Raw genomic sequence first — 23,656 nt, 5'->3', positions numbered from 1 at the left:
TCTGTGCTCAAATGAAAAATGGAAATTAATGGAGAAAATATATACTGCTTAATTGCTAAAACTGAATAATGAGGCTATAACTGTTTTTTTAAAGTATAGTAGCAAAAACTAAACCACCAACAAAACCCCATCAGGAATTTGCCTTCATTTTAAAATGCATATCTTAAAAAGCTGATTTTTAGTTTAACTGAGATTTTATACTGTATGCCAAATGATTAGGGCAAATAAAATGTTTTCAGCCAAGTTATGAGCCAAAGGGTGGGGGACGCGTATATAGCAAAAATGGTTACGCTTAATGTGATTTCATAGTGGCATGGAATGTTCCACAGAATCAAGGTGACAACAGAACAGGAACAGTCAAAACATGCTGTCACCCACCTGAGTCTAGCTAATCTTTGTAGAGATAACCCATTTCTGGGCACATGAAAAAGGCTAAATTGATAAGACATTGACTTTTCCCTTTAAAAACAATTTTAAAAGGCTTTAAAGCTGTTTACACTTCGTGGTTGAACACTCCATTCATCATTAAGATAATGATCTTTAAGAGGCCAATCCCATGTGAGGTGTGCCCTGAATTTGAGAACTGCAGCACAGCACATCTCTCAAGGCTTAGCCTTGATCATTTGGACAGTTAGAGATTACACTCACCAATTTCATTACACTTGGGACCACAAGTTGAATCTGGGCACTTTAAATGAAAAGCCATATCCATTTCTAGTACGGATAAGTTTAAATTAGTAATGGCAGCTTCTAGTCATGCGGAAGCATGGTGATGTGGATAAAGGAGACTGACATCCAAGCCCGCCTTTCTCAAAACTGCTGTTAGTTTATTCAACAGAAAATACATAAATCAACTGGCTAGAAAAAAAAACCCAACTACTCCACTTAGCTCCAGGACTTTGGTCTCATGCTGTATATCTACACTGCACATCTTACTCAGGTCTGACCGCAAGACCCCTCTTCCATCCACACACAGATCAGTCTGACTCAGATCAGTGAACACGCAGGTTCCTATGACCCTGCTAGCGGGTGAGTCTGAGCCCAAGTCCTGGGTCCAAGCCTTGTCATTTTGCTCTGTGGATGCAGCTCAAGCAGCAGACCCAAGCCAGAAGGTCTGTGAATGCATTAGCATAGCTGAAAGACTCAGGTCCAGCAATGTAAACCCAGGTTTACACAAGCACAGGGTTGGAAACATCAAGTCCACAAGCCTGGGTCCCAAAGACCATCAGACCTCAACATAAGTGAGACCTCCAGGCACTACCATAACATAAATGTTAAATACTAACACTAATAGGTTCCCTGGAGTGGAGACCATGAAAAACAAAATAGATTCATGGATACTAAGGTCAGAAGAGACCATTATGATCATCTAGTCTGACCTCCTGCACAACGCAGGCCACAGAGTCTCACCCACCTACTCCTGCCAAAAAACTCACCTATGTCTGAGCTACTGAAGTCCTCAAATCGTGGTTTAAAGACTTCATGTTAGCATGTGTGTTCTGGGGAAGGGAGGGTGGAAGGGAATTAGTGATTAACTTTCAATGTTAGATTGCATTCTCAAGGGTAATAACTATCTTCACAAGGATCAGGGCTAGAAACGAACAAACAGAAAGAAAAACACACTAGCTGCCAAAATCAAGGGGGCAGGACATACATATACGGATGGATTCTGCTATGTTCCCACAAGTCTGTTCTAGCCTGTGTGTCCCTTCACCCACAACATTTCCCATTTTTTAATCTTACATCAGTTACAACTGAACTAATCCAGCCACGAACACCTCCTCTTCGATCCTATTACTGAAAACATGAGGGCCAATTCCTAGTCCCTTTCAGGTCAACTGGAGTTTTGAAATTGACTTCAATGGGACTGATGTTTAGCTCAATAATACCTGTACCAGTGACAAGTGTTTAATCCTATTTTAAGACAACATTTTAACAGTAACACCAAGCATGACCTATTGAGTTTCTTTCATTAGCTTTTGGAATTCTAAGTATCCAACCTTGCATGTTTTTATACAAGGATGTAAAGTGATACATTCAGATCTCAGCTGTCTATAAAGTGGACAACCTAGAAATCACAAAGAGGCTAATCCCCAAATTTAATTCAGCAACATACAATAACTTTATAGTGTGTGTTACTTGTCTATAAGCACTAGTATCATCTAAATTTCTATTCCTCCCCTGGTTTCTGTGGAGTTGAATGCAGTAAAATCAGTAGCAACCCATCTGAACTGAAATGTGAGGGCATTTTCAGTTTCTCTTTCATACATCATCTAAAGAAGATGGGAAGCATTTTAAGAATTCTTAGTACTTTATACTCCCTAGTCATGTAAGAATTACTCTGTCTCATTGTCAGAAACCACAGATGATGAATATTAAGTGCAAGAGAAGGAGACTGCTGGTAGGTAGTTTAAGCCCCAGAAGATTTTACAAAAATGTAACCTTAGAAGAAATGTTTTCATGCTTTCTTTGTTTTATTTAAAGAAAAACAGGTTGGCTGGTTGACTCCAAACATGGCTCCATGGTGTTTGCAACTCAAACACCGCAGATATTGGTCTGTTTCTCATGTCCACACCATCAAAAGCCATTCTTAACTAAAGCAAGAATGGGGGGGGGGGGGAATAGCATAAATGGTGAAAAATATGTTTTTTAAAGTTACTTTAATCTTAATATAATCTAAGGTTCTATTAATAAATAAAACAAGGTTGGGGGTTATTTGTTTTTGTTGTTGTTGTGGACATAAAATTTTAGGCCCCAATCCCACAGATCTCGCTGCATGTGCTTATCTCTAAGCACATTAGTCCCATTGACTTCAATTGAACAACGTGAATAAAGTTAAGCACATGAGTGTTTGCAGTATCTAATCCTAACAGTGGCCCTTTAAATAACAAAATTTACTTCAACACCACGCTTTGCCACTGTGTTATACTGGTCATTTCCAACACGACAGAAGATTATGTCCAATCACATATGGTCAGAGTCAGGCTCTCAAAGACAGGATACCAGTAACCATATTCTTTCAGTAAGCAATATTTCTGCTTAGCTACATGGGGGATAGGGGGAATCTCTGAACTCCCTTCTAAGAGGCAAACATTCTAATATGAATTTAGCTACACTAGAAGCTACATAATCTGGACTGCACATCACATTAACTGCACCATTGTTAAGAACACATTAACTGCACAGGAAACGTGTATATCACTAGCGTTGTTTTCCCAGTGAGGACACTAACACCAGGAGAGACCCAAAAAATATAACTGCAGGAAACTTGCAAAACTGATTCATACTGAATGTATTGAATTATTTGCCTGAAAAAGAAGAAAGAGAAAAAACTATGAAGGCAAAAAGCTCTTTATTTTTTTTCCTGGAGCAGCGATCCAGGGAGTTTCCAGGAGCAGCAGGGGGAAAAAAAATGTCAAACAGCAGAGATGGACTGAGAATGCTAGTTAAACATGCTCTCACATCAGCAAGCACAAACCACCATCCCAAAGCATATAAAAAAAGCTTCTTTACCACAAAGACACACTAAGCTTCAAACACACAACATTTGTAAGGTCATTTGCATCCTGGGAAGGAAAAGCCATTGGCCTGTATTATTCTATACAGAATGATAGGAACAAACACTGCCCTAGAGCTTTCTCTCAGCATAGGAAATGTCGGATGGACCCCTCCATGGGCAGATCTCCCTGCCTATGAGGAAGGTGTGCGCATCCAGGCAGGGGAGAGAATGCCACTTGTATCAGCACTATGTCCTCTCCCTTATATCCCAAAAGAATTCCCTCACAAAGCTTTGGTGGAGGGACATGTCGTCCCTGGGATTTTGAGGCAAAGCAAGGGATGGGCACTCTGTGGCATATCCATACACCACCTATGGACATCCAAGCTGCTATACTGTTGGAAACAGTATCAGTTCCCCAAGTCTTATTTGTGGCTGCTACTGAGACACTACAGGGGACAACCAACCAAGTGCAAAAAAGCTCCTGCTAAAGCCAGCAGGGTAGCTATCTGATGAAACATATGATGCCTCTATGCCTCTGCCCCTTCCCACAGCCCCCAGAGTCTGTGAGGTTGGGAGGCCTCCAAACTACTTAGGACCCTAAATGATTCTCTCCTGGAGTCCCTGCCTCTCCAGCCCTTTTCATAGGTCTCTGCATGGTAGGAGTGATCTGAACCAGCACTAGTTTGCACTTAGCCTTTTTTCCCCTAACGAACGGCCTCAAAGCACTTTACTTCAGCCTCGGAACATCCCGGTGAGATAGTAAAGCACAGACACATCCAAAGGGGTAGACTAAGAATGGGTAAGTGATCTGTCCAAATTCAAACAGTGAGTCAGGGGCAGAGATAGAAGAGAACCCAGGATCCATAACTCCCAATCCCTCTACTCTCACCTGCTTTTATAGCCTGCCGTTTAGAGTAAAGTCTGTATGTCTGGACGCACCACAGAGAACATTTTCTATGCTAATGAACAAAATAGCAGTAGCAGGTAACACTGCCTCTCAGTGGGCCTACTTCTTTTCACAATACTCAAACCCCTGAATCACCTAGACATCAGCATTGCTTTTACTAAAAGTCTAACCTAGTGTGCCAGGAACACCAAAACAGTGAAAAAGACGCAGATGGGATAAACGCAGTCCATTCTCCATTACAGGAGACAGGGAGAGAAGTGAAGAGGAGGAGGAGAGGAAGAGACATCATCTGAACCACACTTATCTTGCTTTATATTTTTCAACATGGGCACAAAATTTACCTTATTCCTATTTAAATAATATTGTCCCAACGAGCAACTGACACGTACCCAGCCAAATCTGACATATCTATATAAGCGTATCAGTAACCTGTTTGGGTGTTTGACTGTTGAAACTTGCAGACAAATTGAAACTTTAAGGCACGATTTTTTTAACAATGAGTGTGATTAACCAGTGGAACCATCTCCTGATATCATCAAATCAAGATGGATGCCTTTCAGGAAGATATGCTAGTCAAACACAAATGATTGGGCTCATTGCAGGTGTAAATGGGAAAAAAAAAAAAAGCCCACACCCTGTTTTATGCAGGAGGTCATTCTGGCCTTACAATCTATGAAAGCTCTTTAACGGTTTTAAAAATAAACACTGTATTTAAATAATGAAGTTCTGTTTAACTTGCGCGTTCATTCCCTAGTACAATAGAGGTGTTATCACAATACAAATATTAAATAAGAAACCAAAAGAGAATTGCAAGTTTGAGTTATTCTAGCCTTATCTTTTTTTTTGTCCCACTGTGCCTATCTGCTGCACAAGAAGTTATACACCTTATGCTCTGCACTAAACAGGTGCACAGTTAAAGGGGAAAAAAGCACAGCCTGGAGTCTGAATTTCCCTATTCTTCCTGCAGTCTCCAAACTTTAAACACTTAATTCAAAGCCTATTAAATGTACAAGACTTACCGGTGTGTAAGAGGAGGAAGGGAATATGGTTTACAGACCTGCCATGACAAAACAGAGTGCAGTTTTAGAGCATGTCAATACAAGGCTACGAGAGACAGCCTGTCACACAAGCACTGGAAAACACCTTTCTGCCTGCTGACGGGCTGATCACATGGCCACAGCTCAGACAGGGATCTGCATTCATTAAGGGACTCAGTACATACATTATCCTTTTGTTACACTCCCAAATGCAAAGCCTAAAGAGACAGTACAGGAAAGAACTGTCACGTCAGAGGCAGCAGTTTCTCCTCAGATTCACCATTCCTTTGCTTGCCAGATAGATGCATACAGTCCAGCTCAGCAGACCCTCGCTAATTCATATGAACGACTGAGAGGCCCGCTGCAAATTACTTAATTTTGCGAATTACTGACTAAATGAACAATAAAAATGGCCTTATTTTGCTTATTCATTTTGACGCTGGCCATTTCATTTATGATTATACCTCATAATGTACCAGCAAACATACTGTAGTATCTCCTGTAAAAATAATTACCTTCTAGTAATGTAAGACCTTGCTACAACACTCTATTAATTCTTTGAAAGATAGGGAGAGATCCAATATTTTGTGCAAATGAGGGATTATCCAGGTTCCACCACACACACTACTTTAAAATTAGGCCCTTAATATATGCAATGAATGAATATGGGGCTCTTATTAAAAAACTGCATTTCATATTATACTTTGATATGAGGGACCCTTTGGCAGATTTTCTGCGCTTCAAAAAAGTTAGTTGTTGTCATAGAGCATAACATAGAAATACAGCAAGAACACTAATATTCCTATCAAGCTGCTGAGCGACTACATGCTAGGGAAAAGAACCACCATTCTTAAATAACTCTCAAAAAGCTACTACTGTATTTATTTTTATTAACCCTAATGTAAGGGAAAGGTCACTAGTTCCTCACAGTAAAAGAACAACTTACTGAACCACAGAAGCCTAAATCTCACCACTTAACATAGGTTAACATGCTTCAAAGGCCGTGCTAGCTGTGTTTCAAACTTCTCTGAATTCAGCTCCCAGTTTTAACTAGGGTGGACTATAAAGATTCATAAGTGTGTCACATCACACGCCTCTATGTTCTTAGCTATTTTGACTTGGAAGTCAAATGGACTTGGCAGCTGTACAACCCAGGCCTGATTTTAGAGGGACCGGCAAAAGAAAAAATAAATAGGTGTGTACATTGTTTTGAAGCTTAATGACATTCAAAGGTGGTCTAAAAGTTTGTTTATATGAAGCAAAATAGGAATCAGAACCAATATTCCCCCCCCCCCTTTTTAGAAATCAGCTTTGACAGAGATAAGATATCCCACCATTCAGGCAATACAAGTTCATTCATGACTCCCACAATCTACTAAATCATTAATCACTTGCTTATCTGTCAATAGCATACCATCAATGTAGGCCTGATCCAATGCCCACTGAAGTCAATGGAAAGACTCCTATTGACGTCAATGAGCTATGGATCAGGTATTAAAATATAGTTATAGTAACTGATCACTTGCTACAGTCGCTCTCTACTGACATGGGTTATTCAATTAAAAAAAAAGTATAATAGAAGGTACTGGACATTCCTAACTACACCCATATGAAAATCAAGATCTCATAAATCGGCAATTAAGAACATTGAAACAGGTTACACAAAGCGTTCTGTTATTCAAAACCATTATATTCCCATCTTAATATTTACAACAAATGAAAGAGATCCAATATACAAATCTCCCTCAAAGCCAAACTATTTTATGAACATTAATCCATTCCTAATATTCCAACAGAATAATACTGTAAAGTCTTGGATGGTCCTTTTCCCTATCAAATCCTCAGGATATATCTGTAAAAACAGATTAACCAAATTGTTCTCTTTGTTGTAATTACCTCATTCCCTCTTGTCCCCTTAGTATTCTTGAAGAGAAATGGCCTGGGGAGACTACCAGTAATTTGCCAGAGAGCCACTACATTTTCATTCCTTTTAGTTTCAGATGTCACTGTTTCAGTTGCACTGTTCAAAGCCGATAGCAAAGGAAAAGTTTTCTACATGAGCAAGAACTGCTAATCCAACCAATATTTCTGTAGCCTCAGGCTACTTCTTTTTCTCTCTTATTTCACTAATTAAAAAAAAAAGGGGGGGGGATAGGAGGGGCCCACGATCTACCTTCAAGCCCACTGGAATCAATCTTCCTTTCTCTTCCTTGCACTTTGGAAATCAGAGGCTTAGAGACAGTGTTCCCATCCTCCTTTTACAAGCTGTTTACATGTGATAAGAACTAGGATGTTAATAAAAATAGCTCAGCACCAAGACATGGATGTTTCACAAATGCAAATCTAAAAAACCCACAAGCTAATATTTATGGATTACCATGTCTCTTTCCTCACATTTCCAACCACAGACTAACATTTCCAAAAAGGAAAAATAAATGTAGGGAAATAGCAGAAATCCATCTCTTACATATCAATGTGATGAACAGAACTGCTAGTGGCTGGCTTCCAATTAATTTTCATACTGGATGGCTATGACATTTCAGGGTGCAATCCAGACCATTGAGGGGGCTGTCACCCCTGTCCTGCAACCTTGGGTGCCTTACAATGCCTTGCTGTTGTAGCTGTCACCTTGGTCACTCACAAACAGCCTTCCAGCATGCCAGTCGCACCCAGAGTGCCTGTATATAGCTGCAGCCTGTCAGCAGCACTCCAGTCACACTCAGCCTTCCACTAGCCTTGGTTACCACATGCTGGATGACATCAACACACTCCCAGTCCTGGATTTTCCCCCAAAAATGTGTATTCTGTATGGCATTATCCAGCTCTCAGCTAAAGGTCCATTGTCCCTGTAAGAGAACAATATACAACAACTTGCCATCCTAAATATACTTACCCACACAGTTCATAACACTGGATTAATTTTGATTACAGAACAAAAAAAGATTTAGCTACAAAAATATAGATTTTAAATGAGTACAATAATACATTAAAGTCAGAAATGGTTACAAGAAAAATAAAGATAAAACACTTTCTAGTACTAAAACTTTACAAACTAGGCTTTGTCAAGGTAAAATTCTTACCACATGCTTCCAATAGCCATACTGACCAATCTTCAGATCACTCCCAAAAAGTCAAAGCTGGATTCTTTTGTCTTAGGTTCAAGAGAGATGGATAGGGAGATACAACTTCGGGTGTTTTTGCCACTCACTTTTATAGTTCAATCCCCCTTTGAAATGTATCTTCCAGAGGGTGGCCCCCTAGATAAAGTTCTTTCCAGCTAAGAGCAAGGAGACATCATGTCTGGTGGTGGGTTGCTAAGTTGTTTGCTTAAGATGCAGATCTGTTGTTCCTGCCCCCTTTCCTTACCAAAGAATAGTCACTTAACAGGTGATGGCCCAGCTTTGATGATACCTGGCCAAGTGTCAGCTTGTCCTTTGTCTTTGAAAAACAAGTTTACCCATTCCCCAGACCTTTCTGGTACACACACTTCAGTCATGATTTCAGCTCATATTCAGAACTTCAATTACAATGTTGTTACACACGTGTTATGATATTGTTGTCCAGTGAGTTATTAGTTTTCAAATGACACCTTCCAAGGCATATTCTGCACAAAGATTACTACTATCAAGTGTAGGGTGTGAATACAGGAGCGTATTCTGTCACAATGGCACAGACCACATCCAAGTTAATACTGTTCATTGCTAATACTGTACATGCTCCAAAAAAAGATTATATTCCAGTTGTGGAGTTCTAGTACTTTTGAAGCCATTTAGGTAATTCACAATGTTTAGGTATCAGAGGACAGCTTTGCTCATCTCCCCTGTCCTCAGTATAGACTTGACCAGCACTTTTACCACCACCCTGAACACCTCCATTGTTTGCTTGTTTCTCTGCAATGGGGGCACTAGATTCCGTGTACTAGGATGATGTCAGAGCATGCAGAAAGAGTGCTACATTGCATGAAAAAGACACAAACTTGATTGAAAGAGGAAATATCTATCCCAAGTGCTACAACACCATTGTAGTGGGCTATCTATCTTGTTCAATATTCGTAAGGCTCATTTCCTGAATAAAGCAATGGCAAGGCAGAAGCTCTTAGGAACCTAATAACCAGGAAAGCCAGTCAACACAGAACAAGTATAATGCTGCCATTAGTATTGGAACTTTTATTGCTGCAATTAGGATGAACCAGCTGCTAATAAAAATAATACTACTTCACATTTATGTAGTGCTTCACATCTTCAGTCTGTACAAACATTTGCTTAAGTAATCACCACAAAACTGCTGAGATGGAGATACTACCCATTTTACAAATGGGAAAACGGAGGCAGAAGTGAAACATGTATTACCAAGGCCAATTACTTCATTTAGACCATCAACTCTTTGGGCTAGGACCATCTTTGTGTTCTGTGTTTGTATAGCACCAGCACAATGGGTATCTGATCCATGACTGGAACTCCTAGGTGCTAACAACAACATGGATAATAAGAACATCCAGAGTTACATACACTAAGGGTTACAGAACCTCAAGAGTTTAATAGATGCATTTGCGCCTCCCTCTGACCAATAGGGATTAAACAGAAGATTTCCCATTGAGCAGGTTATGCCATAACTGCCTACTGCTCTGAAGATTCTGGCACTGTCAGATACAAGATACTGGACTAGAGGGACCAGCAAGTCAAGTCCAAGATACAGGAGAATTGAGCACCTCTGAAACTGTGGCTATAAAAGACTTGCACCAGACCACAAAGTGTGTCAGTTTCCTCCAGGATAAGATCTCAGGAGCAATTTGGTTCCCGTTTTTTGTTCACATAACACCACTCAGTACTGAAGGAGCAGATGAAGACATCCCTCCTAACTCCCAGACCATTCTTTATCCCTAGACACAGACAAAGGAAAAAATAAATAAAAAAAGAGATAAAAATTACACCAATGGTGTGAGAACACAGGAAGGATTGTGGATCTGTAAATAATGATAGAAGTAGAGGAGAGGAATTAGGAGCACAGATAAAATGGTCCATTGTGGCAAGATTAAGAGAGCTGATGATGGGACATCCAAGAGGAGAAAAAAAGTGTAAAATTACATAAGTAATCTAGTAGGCCCCAAATTCTGCCTTTGGATTAACCTATAAAACTGCAACTAAAGTCAATGGAATGCTCGCACAGGTTTCTTGGGACATAATTTGTGAAGCTGCAAATTATTTTAGAGGCACATAAATATATGACTGACTTTTCCATTTATTAAAAGGCCAGGAGATCATCAAGCTCTCTTTTAATAAAAAAAACAAACCCAAAACCACGGTATGACTAGATTTCAGAGCAAGAACTCAATTTATCATCATTCATAATACTACAGAATTACACTGGGTAGCTGAAAAAACAAGATGAATATTCCACTGTAGTACAAAGGTTTCTAATACATAAACCATTCATAATACAGTCATTAATCTGAATCCAAATCTTTCCCATATCAGATGTCACTTAGGGATGGTGGAGCCTGGTGCGTGCCCTATCTAATCTGGGCCACTCTTTGCATGTCCTCTATGTAATGTTCAACAGAGGGATTCTTTTAGCTGGCTCCTTCTGGGTGTTCCTCCAGCTGTCCAATAGCACTCCTGCCATGGCAGATGTTCTGGCTTCATTCTTAACACATATCCCCAGTATTTCCATCTTCTTTTCTGGATAACTTTAGAGATTAGAGTTGCTAAACTCTCCAATGAATCTGAGCACTTGTAAATTCAGACCACTGAATGCCTACTTTTTTCTACATTTGCTCCAAAATATTCATGAGAAACTGTGATTTTCCAAGGGGCTTGAAAGAGTGAGGCACCTAACTCCCTCGGGTGCCTTTGAAAATCCCAGCCTATAAATTAGAGGCTAACGCAACAAAGCGCAACATACTCCTCAAGAATAATTAGGCCAGATTCAATTTTAAGACAACTGCTCTGGAAAGTGTCCGAGATTCGGCTGGAAGGATGAAGGCATCCCAAGAGCACTGTCAAAAGCAAGCAGAACCAGTGCTTATTTTGTAAAGAAAGGGGTGCCAGGGCTCAAGCAATTACATTCCGGGCCTCAAGCAACTTTTTTACATTCATAACTGATGCAGCAAGCCCAGACAGAGGTGCCTTCAGCCTTTGCACAAATCAAGCACTGAGTAGAACTCACTGTGACAGAGAGAGGAGGCAAAGCTCTAGAACAAGAAGATGTCAAGAGCCCGACTCCACTAGCAAAAAAAAAGTTTTGAACATTTGTGAGAAGAGCACTGCAGAAGGCTGGAATAATATTAGTTCTCTCTTCCACACAGGGAAGAAAGAACAAACCTCTTAACCTCCCAGAAGTTACCTACTACAGGACAGGCCTAACAAAGAAAATAACAGAACGCCACTAGCCGTCACCTTCAGCCCCCAACTAAAACCCCTCCAACGCATTATTAAGGATCTACAACCTATCCTAAAGGATGACCCAACACTCTCACAAGTCTTGGGAGACAGGCCAGTCCTTGCCTACAGACAGCCCCGCAACCTGAAGCAAATACTCACCAACAACCACATACCACACAACAGAACCACTAACCCAGGAACTTATCCTTGCAACAAAGCCCGTTGCCAATTGTGCCCACATATCTATTCAGGGGACACCATCACAGGGCCTAATAACATCAGCCACACTATCAGAGGCTCGTTCACCTGCACATCCACCAATGTGATCTATGCCATCATGTGCCAGCAATGCCCCTCTGCCATGTACATTGGTCAAACTGGACAGTCTCTACGTAAAAGAATAAATGGACACAAATCAGATGTCAAGAATTATAACATTCATAAACCAGTCGGAGAACACTTCAATCTCTCTGGTCACGCAATCACAGACATGAAGGTCGCTATCTTAAAACAAAAAAACTTCAAATCCAGACTCCAGCGAGAAACTGCTGAATTGGAATTCATTTGCAAATTGGATACTATTAATTTAGGCTTAAATAGAGACTGGGAGTGGCTAAGTCATTATGCAAGGTAGCCTGTGTCCTCTTGTTTTTTCCTACCCCCCCCCCCCCAGATGTTCTGGTTTAACTTGGATTTAAACCTGGAGAATGGTCAGTTTAGATGAGCTATTACCAGCAGGAGAGTGAGTTTGTGTGTGTATGGGGGTGGGGGGGATGTGAGAAAACCTTGATCTATGCAGGAAATAGCCCGACTTGATTATGTAAAGAGTTGTCACTTTGGATGGGCTAGCACCAGCAGGAGAGTGAATTTGTGTGGGGGGGTGGAGGGTGAGAAAACCTGGATTTGTGCTGGAAATGTCCCACCTGTTGATCACTTTAGATAAGCTATTACCAGCAGGACAGTGGGGTGGGAGGAGGTATTGTTTCATGATTTCTGTGTGTATATAAAGTCTGCTGCAGTTTCCACGGTAAACATCTGATGAAGTGAGCTGTAGCTCACGAAAGCTCATGCTCAAATAAATTGGTTAGTCTCTAAGGTGCCACAAGTACTCCTTTTCTTTTTGCGAATACAGACTAACACGGCTGTTCCTCTGAAACCTCTTAACCAGAGTCATATATTTAAGGCAGAAGTCACCAGTGCACAAAGCAAATGAGTCACAGTAATGTTGAATTTCAACCACCCAACGTGAAAACATTGCTAAAACACTCTTTGCGATCTTGTTAAATCACACTATATAGTGTAAGTGTTAAGAGAATAAATATGCTTGTTCAGTCTCATGAGATTTTTCCTTTTTAAGCTCAGACTTTGTAAAACTGCAGCAGGTGTAAATTAAACACTTTACTTGCCCAGTGTTTTTGGACCTGTCAGTAACCAACAGATGAAAAGGTATTGCTAACGTGACTTTGATTTTCTCAGCTGCTCGAGCCAGCATTTTAGTGTCTTAAGGAAATTAATAGCAGCAAGCTCAGTGCCTGTTTTTCTACACGGGTAAACAGAGTTTTTACTCACAGAATAACAAAATCAATAAGCAATACCAACCAACCCCATCCCCATAACACAACCCTTTATTCTCCTGCTAAAAATATCCTTGGGTGGCAAGCACTAAGGCAGTGATATTGCAGTGGGTTTAATCTGAAGTACCTGGGAGTCAAGATAAAGCAGCTTTATTCTACAGAGCTCTAAACAACCTTCTAATTAAAACAAAATTAATACACACCATCAGAGAACGTAGGTATTTCTGGGAACCACTGAGGAAGCAACATACATTCAGTAGGCACCAGCATGTCTTTACCTGTCTCTCCAATGTGCCTAACACATTCTTAGGCATTCAAATTTATAGATAAATCATCATCTCTAGACACTGTGAATGAGCCAAATAAGATCTCTAGCTACACTTAAAACACATTACATTAATTAGCTACTCCTCCAGTTGGGCTTGGGGAACAGAATATTAAGGAGCCTTTCCATATAAAAGCTTTTCATTGTGCCTGTTGCCACCTATTTGGCAATTCTATCAATACCAAAAAATTAAAACCACTGTTTTCACGTGTTTGATTTTAGTATTAATTTCAGTGTGGTTCCTATCAAAAGAGAAACCACAAAATGACATCAGAGGGTTCCTCATTCAATCTCTCTTGAAAGACTTTCCAATCAAGTTTGCTCAGTTTGCAAAGTGAAAGATATTTTTGCTAACTAACTGTCAGTTCTGCAAACTCCTCCCAGGTTCTCAGAAACCACCCCTGCTTTTGTGTCCCCTAGAGCTGCCAGAAGGTTCCGAAGTGGGCCAGGGAATCAGCATAAACTTCCTCTCACTTCCAGCAAAGATTGTCACCTGAAAAAGCATCTTCCTTACACACCTGGAAGTGAGGCCAATACAGACGATGAAGCAAGGTCAAGGAACAATACCTTAGAAGGAAGCCCACCATCTTGCCTCTTCCCATTAGAGAGAATAGGGTCCAGATACTCTTAGAAAATTAGACACTCACTCCCATTGATTTCAATGAAAGTTAGGAGCCTCAGTACCTTTCAGAGGATTTGAGCCTAGGTGTGTAAGGTTGCCTGTAGACTTCACTTATAGAATTTTCCCTCATCTTTCATATTAGCTTCTGGCTGGTAGGTTAACTAGTCAATGTGTGGTATTTTTTGAAGCCCTGGACTAATCAAAATCAAACTATAACAAGCAAACATGGAATTTAAAGATAAAACTTCTATTAAATGTTAACACACACCCATTAATAATAGCCCTTAAAATAAGGATAGACCTGCACAATGCCTGGTTTAACACACTGGACTATTAGCATGATTTGGAAGCTGACTGATTTTCCAGTGTTGTGGCAAACATTTTACCATTCACAGCAAGTCCTATCATCGCTCTCCAGAGATATCAGTCTCAAAATGCTGGCGGGGAAGGGAACAGCTTTTCGATATTTCACTGAAATAAAACAAGCCAACATATCTGAAGTGTCACAAGACACAAGATCATAGAATCATAGGACTGGAAGGGATCTCGAAAGGTCATCTAATCCAGCCCCCTGCACTCATGGCAGGACTAAGTATTATCTAGACCAGGGGTGGCCAACCTGAGCCTGAGAAGGAGCCAGAATTTACCAATGTACGTTGCCAAAGAGCCACAGTAATACGTCAGCAGCCCCCGCATCAGCTCCCCCCCGCCCACTCCCAGCACCTCCCACCCACTGGCAGCCGCACTGATCAGCACCTCTCCCTCCCTCCCCACACCTCCCGATCAGCTGTTTCGTGGCGTGCAAGAGGCTCGGAGCGGAGTGGAAGGAGTGAAGGCATAGCAGGCCCAGGAGAGGGGGCAGAGTGGGTGCAGGGCCTGTGGCAGAGCCAGAGGTTGAGCAGTGAGCCCCCCCGGCACACTGGAAACTAGGCGCCTGTAGCTCCAGACCCGGACTTGGTACCTATAGAAGGAGCCGCATATTAAACTTCTGAAGAGCCGCATGTGGCTCCGGAGCCACAGGTTAGCCACCCCTGATCTAGACCATCCCTGACAGGTGTTTGTCTAACCTGCTCTTAAAAATCTCCAATGATGGAGATTCCACAACCTCCCTAGGCAGTTTATTCCAGTGCTTAACCACCCTGACAGGAAGTTTTTCCTAATGTCCAACCTTAACCTCCCTTGCTGCAATTTAAGCCCATTGCTTCTTGTCCTATACTGAGGTTAAGAAGAACAATTCTTCTCCCTCCTCCTTGTAACAACCTTTTATGTACTTGATGACTGTTACATCCCCTCTCAGTCTTCTCTTTTCCAGAGTAAACAAACCCGATTTTTTCAGTCTTCCCTCACAGGTCATGTTTTCTAGAACTTTAATCATTTTTGTTGCTCTTCTCTGGACTTTTTCAAATTTGGCCACATTTTTCCTGAAATGTGGCATCCAGAACTGGACTCAATACTCCAGTTGAAGCCTAATCAGCGCAGAGTAGATCAGAAGAATTACTTCTCGTGTCTTGCTTACAACATTCTTGCTAATACATCCAGGAATGACATTCGCTTTTTTTTCCCCCTCTGTTGACTCTCATTTAGCTTGTGGTCCACAATGACTCAGATCCCTTTCCACAGTACTCCTTCCTAGGCAGTCATTTCCCATTTTGTATGTGTGCAGCTGATTGTTTCTCCCTAAATGGAGTACTTTGCATTTGTCCTTATTGAATTTCATCCTATTTACTTCAGACCATTTTGAATTTTAATCCTTTCCTCCAAAGCGCTTGCAACCCCTCCCAGCTTGGTATCTTCTGCAAACTTTATAAGTGTACTATGCCATTATCAAAATCATTGAACAGAACCAGATCCAGAACTGATCCTTGAGGTACCCCACTCGTTGTTATGCCCTTCCAGCATGATTGTGAACCACTGATAACTACTTTCAGGTAACAATTTTCCAATCAGTTCTGCACTCACCTTAAAGTAGCTCCATCTAGGTTGCATTTCCCTAGTTTGTTTATGAGAAGGTTATGTGACACAGTATCAAAAGCTTTACTAAAGTCAAGATATACCACATCTACCGCTTCTCCCCTACCCACACGGCTTGTTACCCTGTCAAAGAAAGCTATCAGTTTGGTTTGATAGGATTTGTTCTTGACAAATCCATGCTGAGTGTTACTTATCACCTTATCGTCTAGATATTTGCAAATTGATTGCTTAATTATTTGCTCCCACAAAGATTCATGGCATATGTAATTTTGCTCATTTGTGTAGCCCAACTGAAAAATAGAAGTCTGAAATGTTTGACCTATTACAGTTACATAGAACACCCAAGGCCCTGATCTTGCGCACGGATATACATGTGCTTGTGTCGGTTCTCAGGGTACCCAGGACTCAGCATCACCTTGTTCCCTACCTGGCTCCACTGAGAAGTAGACGTGCTTGTGCTTAACTGGGTGTCAGCTCCCTGATATCACCAGCCTGTTAGCCACCCAAGCACTCTCATCTGGGCAGTCCTAGCCCTTACCTTGCTTTGCAGGTTAGCAATAGGTGCACACTCTAGTCCGCAAACCCCTTTGAAGCGCTCCCCAGTAGCGTCCAGCTGAACTACTGAACACTCACAGAAATTCCAGGTCTGCTGTCCCCAGAGGGACAGCATGCACACCAGCTCGTATGATTCAGCTCAAGATCAGCACCTCGCTTAATACCACAGCACTACCACATATTTATAGTGAGAACAACAATAAGCATGTTATCAAAAACGCAAGATTCGAGGGACAGCGAGTAAGCAAAAGGGAAACAAAGTTACATATAAAATAAAATCATAACACACTTTCTAGAGACCACATTTAGCTTTACCTCACCCCAAGGGTCCTCTGCAACATTTCAACCAAGGTTGGTTGAGATCCCATTTTAATGAATGTAAACACACCGGCCGTTTATTTCCCAGTTGCAAGATGATGGGGTATCTTTGTTCACTGAATACAGTTCAGTAAAACTCTGAAGTGTATCACAAGAGAAGATTCTCTTCCATTGCTGTGTTTCTCTAGCTCTTAGTTCCCATTTGGAATTTTTACATTCAGCTTAGATCAGTGATGGGAGACTCATTGTGAAGGAGACAATACTTAATTTACATCTCAACAGGGAGACAGGTGAATAAACATCCCTCAGCTGATAGAAAACCTGTTTGTCAAGCTTGCTTTGATACAGACTTTAAAACAAAAAGAAAAGGAGTGCTTGTGGCACCTTAGAGACTAACATTTATTTGAGCATAAGCTTTCGTGAGCTACAGCTCACTTCATCAGATGCATTCAGTGGATGCATTCTCCACTGAATGCGTCCGATGAAGTGAGCTGTAGCTCAAGAAAGCTTATGCTCAAATAAATTTATTAGTCTCTAAGGTGCCACAAGTACTCCTTTTCTTTTTGTGAATACAGACTAACACGGCTGCTACTCTGAAACCAGACTTTAAAACATATTTTCAGGATAAACACATTACTCCCTACAGTATTGTCTGTACACACATTTCACAAGGATACTAATGATGAATGTGACCCCGCTTTCATTTAAGACCTTACATGACCTCTTTGGTGAACCAAAACCTACATACCGGAATCAGGACATTCTGTAACCCCCTTGCCAGTTGGCACTAAAGGGTTCTTGGGTCACAGTGCTTAACTTTAAGCATGTGAGCAGTTTTGTCGCAATGAGACTATTTAGGACATCTTGTACATGCATTAGACTTTGTGGGAATTTGGGTCTCAGATCAAAATGGAGATAAGCTCTAAGTTCAACCTGACAAGGTCTATTTTTTTTAAAACTGACTAGTTTCTGACACAGCACTTTTTGGATTGTATATCCTGGCTTTTAAAAAAAAAAAACAAAAAAAAACATGGTGGGGGACAGAAGAGAAGGGTTTTTCTGCTCCCACATGAATGTTAATTGAGATATTTTCAACCAGGAAGAAAATTACTAATTTTACAAGGGAACAGCAAAACTGACTCTGCACAAAAAGTTATCAAATGTACAAACATATTAAAACATATTTTCTCTAATCTTTCAGTTAGAGCAACCAAAGGTCTCAGTATCGCAAACACTTGCACAAATGCTTAATTTTATGCACACCAGCAGTCCTACTGTTTTAAGCAAAACCACTCACTTGCTTAAAGTTTAATAAGTGTATATGTTTGCAGGATCAGAAACATAGCTATTCCTCATAACTATAGTAAGTACAAGATTTTCAGACAAAAAGGTGATTTTCAAGTGACAGAGACCATTTAATTAGAGACTGCAATAGGGAAAACAATGAAAAGGTAAAAGCTTCAAGAAGGTTAAAGCCATTGATAACTGCAACACACATTAATAAAGACATATCAAAAAGATGGCTAAAAGCAGTGTAGTTGCAAACCATTGCATAGAATACTTGGAAAACCAATTCAGAACCAGGATGTTTGAAAACTTTGGATCTCTTCTCTTTAACCTGAGTGGCTGGTAGCCAGCAAGAAAATTTTGTACCAAAGAAAATATAAAAAAACAAGCCTCACCACATGAAGGTGGTCTACTCCAGCCGTTTCAGGAAAATCAATACACACAGCAGTGTAAAGCACCACTGGAACTTTTTCTAATTGGAGGATTGAGACAGCATTGTTCAAAGGCGTTAAATCACTTTTCTTGCTGGCTACCAGCCACTCAGGTTAAAGAGAAGAGATTCTGTAATACTCAAAGAAAAACGTTGGAGGACCAAGGACACAAGGCCTCCCAGTTTACTGGATGACACAGGACTTGAGAGAAGGATGATAGAGAAGCAAATACTAGTCACTGAAAAGAAAGCAAGCATTCTGTAACTGCAGTCCTTACCATGTGTGCCTTCGAGTTTTCTATTATTCCACTGCAGTTGCAAAGGGAGAAGTTTTCATATATTTAGGCTCTGGAGGCCCCAATTATTTAACTTTATGTGTTTAACTTTCACCCACAGGGAAAAAAAAATGCTGCAATTAACAGAAGAGATTTTACATGGCTGGGATGATTTAGTTGGGGATTGGTCCTGCTTTGAGCAGAGAGTTGGACTAGATGACCTCCTGAGGTCCCTTCCAACCTGGATATTCTACGATATGATTTGCAGTCCAGCTGGAAATGTATTTCATGTGTGAAGTTAACATCTGACTGAAAGAAATTACTGCAAAATGCAGAGATTAAAACTGAGAGTATTCTATATAATAATTTATGTATGTCCTGGTAACTCTCAATCACAGTGTATTCCTTCTAATTGGATATTTATTTGTATTTACTTCTTCCCAATTGCACCTGTCAGATACAACTATTCCAAAAATTTTAGATCAAAGACCAAGAAGAGTCAGATACAAAAACTTCACAGTATATACATATATACACACACACACACCTATAGTGTAATCCTAGAGGGTTTCATAACTTGTTGTACAATAAAAATAATGTTCAAAGACAATTGTGTTAATACAGTCCACACCAATAAAATAAAAATATACGAAAAAGAAAAAGAAAAGCCAGAAGTGCGTTTGCCCAAGTGGAGATCTGAATTAAGTATCATGTTACCCTGACTAAAGATACAAATCTGCCAACAACACTTATTCACTAGCCGTGTACAAGACAGTCCTTGTACAAAGAATATACCTGGCAATTAGCTCCATGATGTCCTTAGACCAAACCTGCTCATTGTCGATACAAAAGTTTTATTAACAGCATGGACACCAAGACAGAATGCAGAGCACCTTTCTTATGTCACATGAACCTTTAAAAATATCTCAGGTCCCCTACTGGTCATTAAAAACTAAGCTGAGAATGCCACACTCATCTCACATACAGCCTAATGCAGCAGTAGTCAAACAATGGTCCGTGAAGCACTTGCCCCGGTGCTCCATGGAGAGGTGCTTGGGCATATGGCGCTTACTCTCCTCATTTCCAGCTGCTAAGTACACAAATGTTTGGCTAACATTACCTTCCCACATACACAGTTTTGGTAGCTGACATCGGATGTTGTGCAAGGGCAAATGGAAAGGGAAGGGCAGCATGATCAGAAATGGGAGGGAAGATGTCCAAGACACACCCTGTTAAGATGTTGCCCACGCTATGGAAAAGTCAGAAAACCCCCTACTGAGTGTACATCTGAACACAAGTTTCATCATATAGAAAACAAAGAGCATTAGTTCCTCCTCTGTACTTCATTTTAAATGAAAATTCCACTATTACTTATATATATATATACAATCCCATTGAGGTCAATGGGGTTTTATGGCTGCAGTTTATATTTCATCTGCTCTACCATGATACTAAAATTAAGGAAAGGGAGGAGAACAACGAAGTAGTAACATCTGTCCTTCTAGCTATTTTTATGGTTGCTACTAACCATTTTTAAGCCAGGTTTTATTCCCAGCTGCTTTTTGGGTGCTCACTCACAATCCAAAAATATTCATCCCCCTCGGAAATCATGGTGTACGTAGTCCTGCTGGGGATCACTTAAGTAAGACCACCACAGGTGTTAGAGCCTAGACCAAGCAGGGAGGGAGGGAATGCCAAGAGAATTTAGCAAAGAGTGGGGGAAAGGGTTGAAAAGAGAAGATCAGAGACAAAAAAGGAGTAAAACGGAGTGGGACAGACACAGGTATCCTACCAAAAAAAGAGTGAATGTTGTCAGTCACAGACAAGAAGAGCCGCCTTCAGAAAAGCCAGAAAGTGGCACTATAATGAAGAAGAGCCAAATCACCTGCTAAAAGGGGGGACGGGCACAGAGAAAACAGATACACTAGTCTTACACTGTTAACCCCTCTTGCCCAAATCCCCCTAGTTAGGACATTGTCTGATATTGACAAATTGATAACATGAGTCGGGTCACCTTACCTAAAGGGGCGGGAAGTCGTTAACACACAGGTACCAGTACTTCAAACAGCATCTCTACCCCAGGGAGACAATAAAATCCCGTGGTGGAAGCCCAGCTGACAAGATCAGAGAGCAGGTCTGGCAGCTGCAGCTCAAGTTACCAGGAAAAATTAGAGACACATCAGCGTTTGTCTCCCCAACACCCTGACGGGGGCGGGGGCAGAATAAAAAACAAAACCCCTCTCCCTCTGCTTGGATAGCATAGGTCTGAACTACGCTGGGGAAGGAGTCCCCTGGCAGATCCTGAAGGACTAACACACTCAAAGCTCCCAGCCTGAGGGCTTCCCGTCTGTACCCCCCCCCACACACACACACCAGTTGAAACGGGGGAAGGGAGGGTGGCAGTGGACATTGCAATTCGCCATATTAAAAAAACAGGCACACCTGCAAAAACAAAACCCCACCGTGTGTGTGTGTGGCGGGGTTAAAGGAGCACGGAAAGGGGACCCGACGAGCCGGGAACGCTCCAGCCCGCCACAAGTCCCTGCTGCTGCTGCCTTTGGGAGCCGCTTACCTTTGGAGGGGTTGTTTTCCTTCCCTTGCAGGCAGCAGCTGATGGGCCGCCGCCGGGCTTCCCTTGCGCGGGTTGGGGGGGCGGGGGGCGGCAGGGAAATCCCCCCAGCCCTAGGCGCGAGGTGGCCAAGGCGTGACCCCCCGCCGGGAGGGCTCTCTCCGGCGCATAGAGAAGCAAGCCTCGGGGAAGGAGGCACCCAGGTTACGCTGCTCCCCCACCAGTTCTGGCTTTCTCCAGCCCGGGGCGGCGGCGGCGCCTGCTGCTGCTCGTGGAACAAAGTGCAGCCGCGAGGGGAGGACGCAGCTCAGGCTTCCAAAGCGCCCGCCGCTGCGCTCAGGCTTTCCGCAGACCCGAGCGCCGCCTGCTGGCCGTATTCTTCCCCGCATCGGGGGAGCGGAGCCGCGTCCGCACTCACCTGGTGTTCAGACCCGCTCGATCCCGCTCGCTTTTACCCCCGTGGTGTGTGTGTCGCAGGGGAGGTGAAATCACCGCCCTGACCTGTTCCGGTTAAAGCAGCTGAGTAACAGTACACGACTGGGAGTTTTGCTGAAGCTTAATGAGACGCGCTGTACTTTTTATGAAAAATCGATACGGAAATAATCGGGGGGGGGAGGTTCAACCCGACATTCAAACCTAAATCCGTACATTTGGAGTAGCTGGGAGGAGACTGGAATCCAGCCCCTGATCTAGTTCTGAAGTTTTGCCTTTTTTTTAACCCCGTCCCGGTAACATGCGAACCCAAGACCTTTATCCTGGAAACACTTGTGCACTTAAGCACAGAAGCCATCCCACTGAACTCGGTGAGAATCACGCACGTGTGATATTACATGCAGGGTTGGTCAGAAGAGCCTCAAAAATCGTGGTGTTCAAAATGCTGACGCCGATCTGAAGCTGGGCTTTGTGTTTCCGGCCCATCTCTGAGCTCCATAACGCTCAGCTCAAAAAAATAATATTCTCCTCGCCCTCTTTTCCTCTGTGTTATTTGCATGATTGTTTGCTAACTACAGAGCTGTCTCCCAGGCTATGACAACATGAATAAGAGCAATTGCAAACAAAAACAAACAAATGAAACCCATCATCATAAAAGCGGATATTGTAAAACCTGCCTTCAAATTAATCTAGTATGAGGATGGAGTCTGCCAACGCAAGTGGAAAATTCGAATGACGTTTTTCAGCTGGTTTATTTTAGAGTGGTTCCATCTGGAACTACATAGCCCCTGATTGTGCAAACACTGATGTATATGATTCACTCTCCACACGTGGGCACTAGTGCTCACATGTAAGCCCCCAGCGAAGAGTCTCCTTTTGCCAAATCTCATTATTTTACTACAAGTCACATGATTGGGGGGGGGGTCATTTTAGATCGCAAGGCATGGAGTCATGTTATACCTGAGAATCTCAGTTTTTCTTTTTTAGCCCTTGTGGCTAGCATATAGAAAACAGTAGCCCTTATGGCTGCACAGAAAAGGTTGTAAACATAAATCCATTCATGAAAGTTTCCTGCACAAAAGATACATTCAAAGAACTCAAGGTATTATTTTTAACTGTTAACGTCTTGTAAGCCAATCTCATGATTTTTGAGGGCTGATTCCTGATTTTGGAATATTTGGGTTTGGCAATACTGAAAGATTTAGGGTTTGTCAACGCATGACCATTAAGGTAGGATGCGAATTTTAAATGCATTAACCATTCCGAATTAACTCTGTGGTTGGGTGCTCTTATTCCAGAATAAGAGCATCCATACATGAACTTAATTGGGAAATTCTGGAATAACCCCCTATGTAGACAAATCCTCCTACACATGCTGAATCATACACTGTGAGTGGTCTCTTTGGCTTCAGTAGCACTGCTCACCAAGGGAAAAGCTAAGAACATCATTCATCTTTTCAGGATTGGACCTTAGT

The 23,656-nt window shown here is 41.8% G+C and overlaps 1 protein-coding gene across 9 annotated transcripts in view; it reads right to left on the bottom strand.

Annotated features, from left to right (window-relative positions):
- Positions 1–22,040, bottom strand: part of EPS8 (EGFR pathway substrate 8, signaling adaptor) — a 219,117-nt gene extending 197,077 nt beyond the window's left edge. For 4 of the 9 annotated variants that reach the window (XM_073319138.2, XM_073319198.2, XM_073319194.2 and 1 more), the window contains exon 1: positions 21,753–21,842. The gene's annotated coding sequence lies outside the window, so the exon portion shown is untranslated. Of the gene's footprint in view, positions 1–5,425; positions 5,449–21,199; positions 21,391–21,752 lie in introns of those variants that run through there. The other 5 variants (XM_078849700.1, XM_073319175.2, XM_073319206.2 and 2 more) reach the window with 4 other exon arrangements.
- Positions 22,041–23,656: the final 1,616 nt, after the last annotated feature.

The sequence above is a fragment of the Lepidochelys kempii genome, chromosome 1, assembly GCF_965140285.1.
Source record: "Lepidochelys kempii isolate rLepKem1 chromosome 1, rLepKem1.hap1, whole genome shotgun sequence".
Classification (NCBI taxonomy): domain Eukaryota; kingdom Metazoa; phylum Chordata; order Testudines; family Cheloniidae; genus Lepidochelys; species Lepidochelys kempii.
Note: the sequence above shows the minus strand (reverse complement) of the source record. Positions and strands in the feature narration are given on the sequence as shown.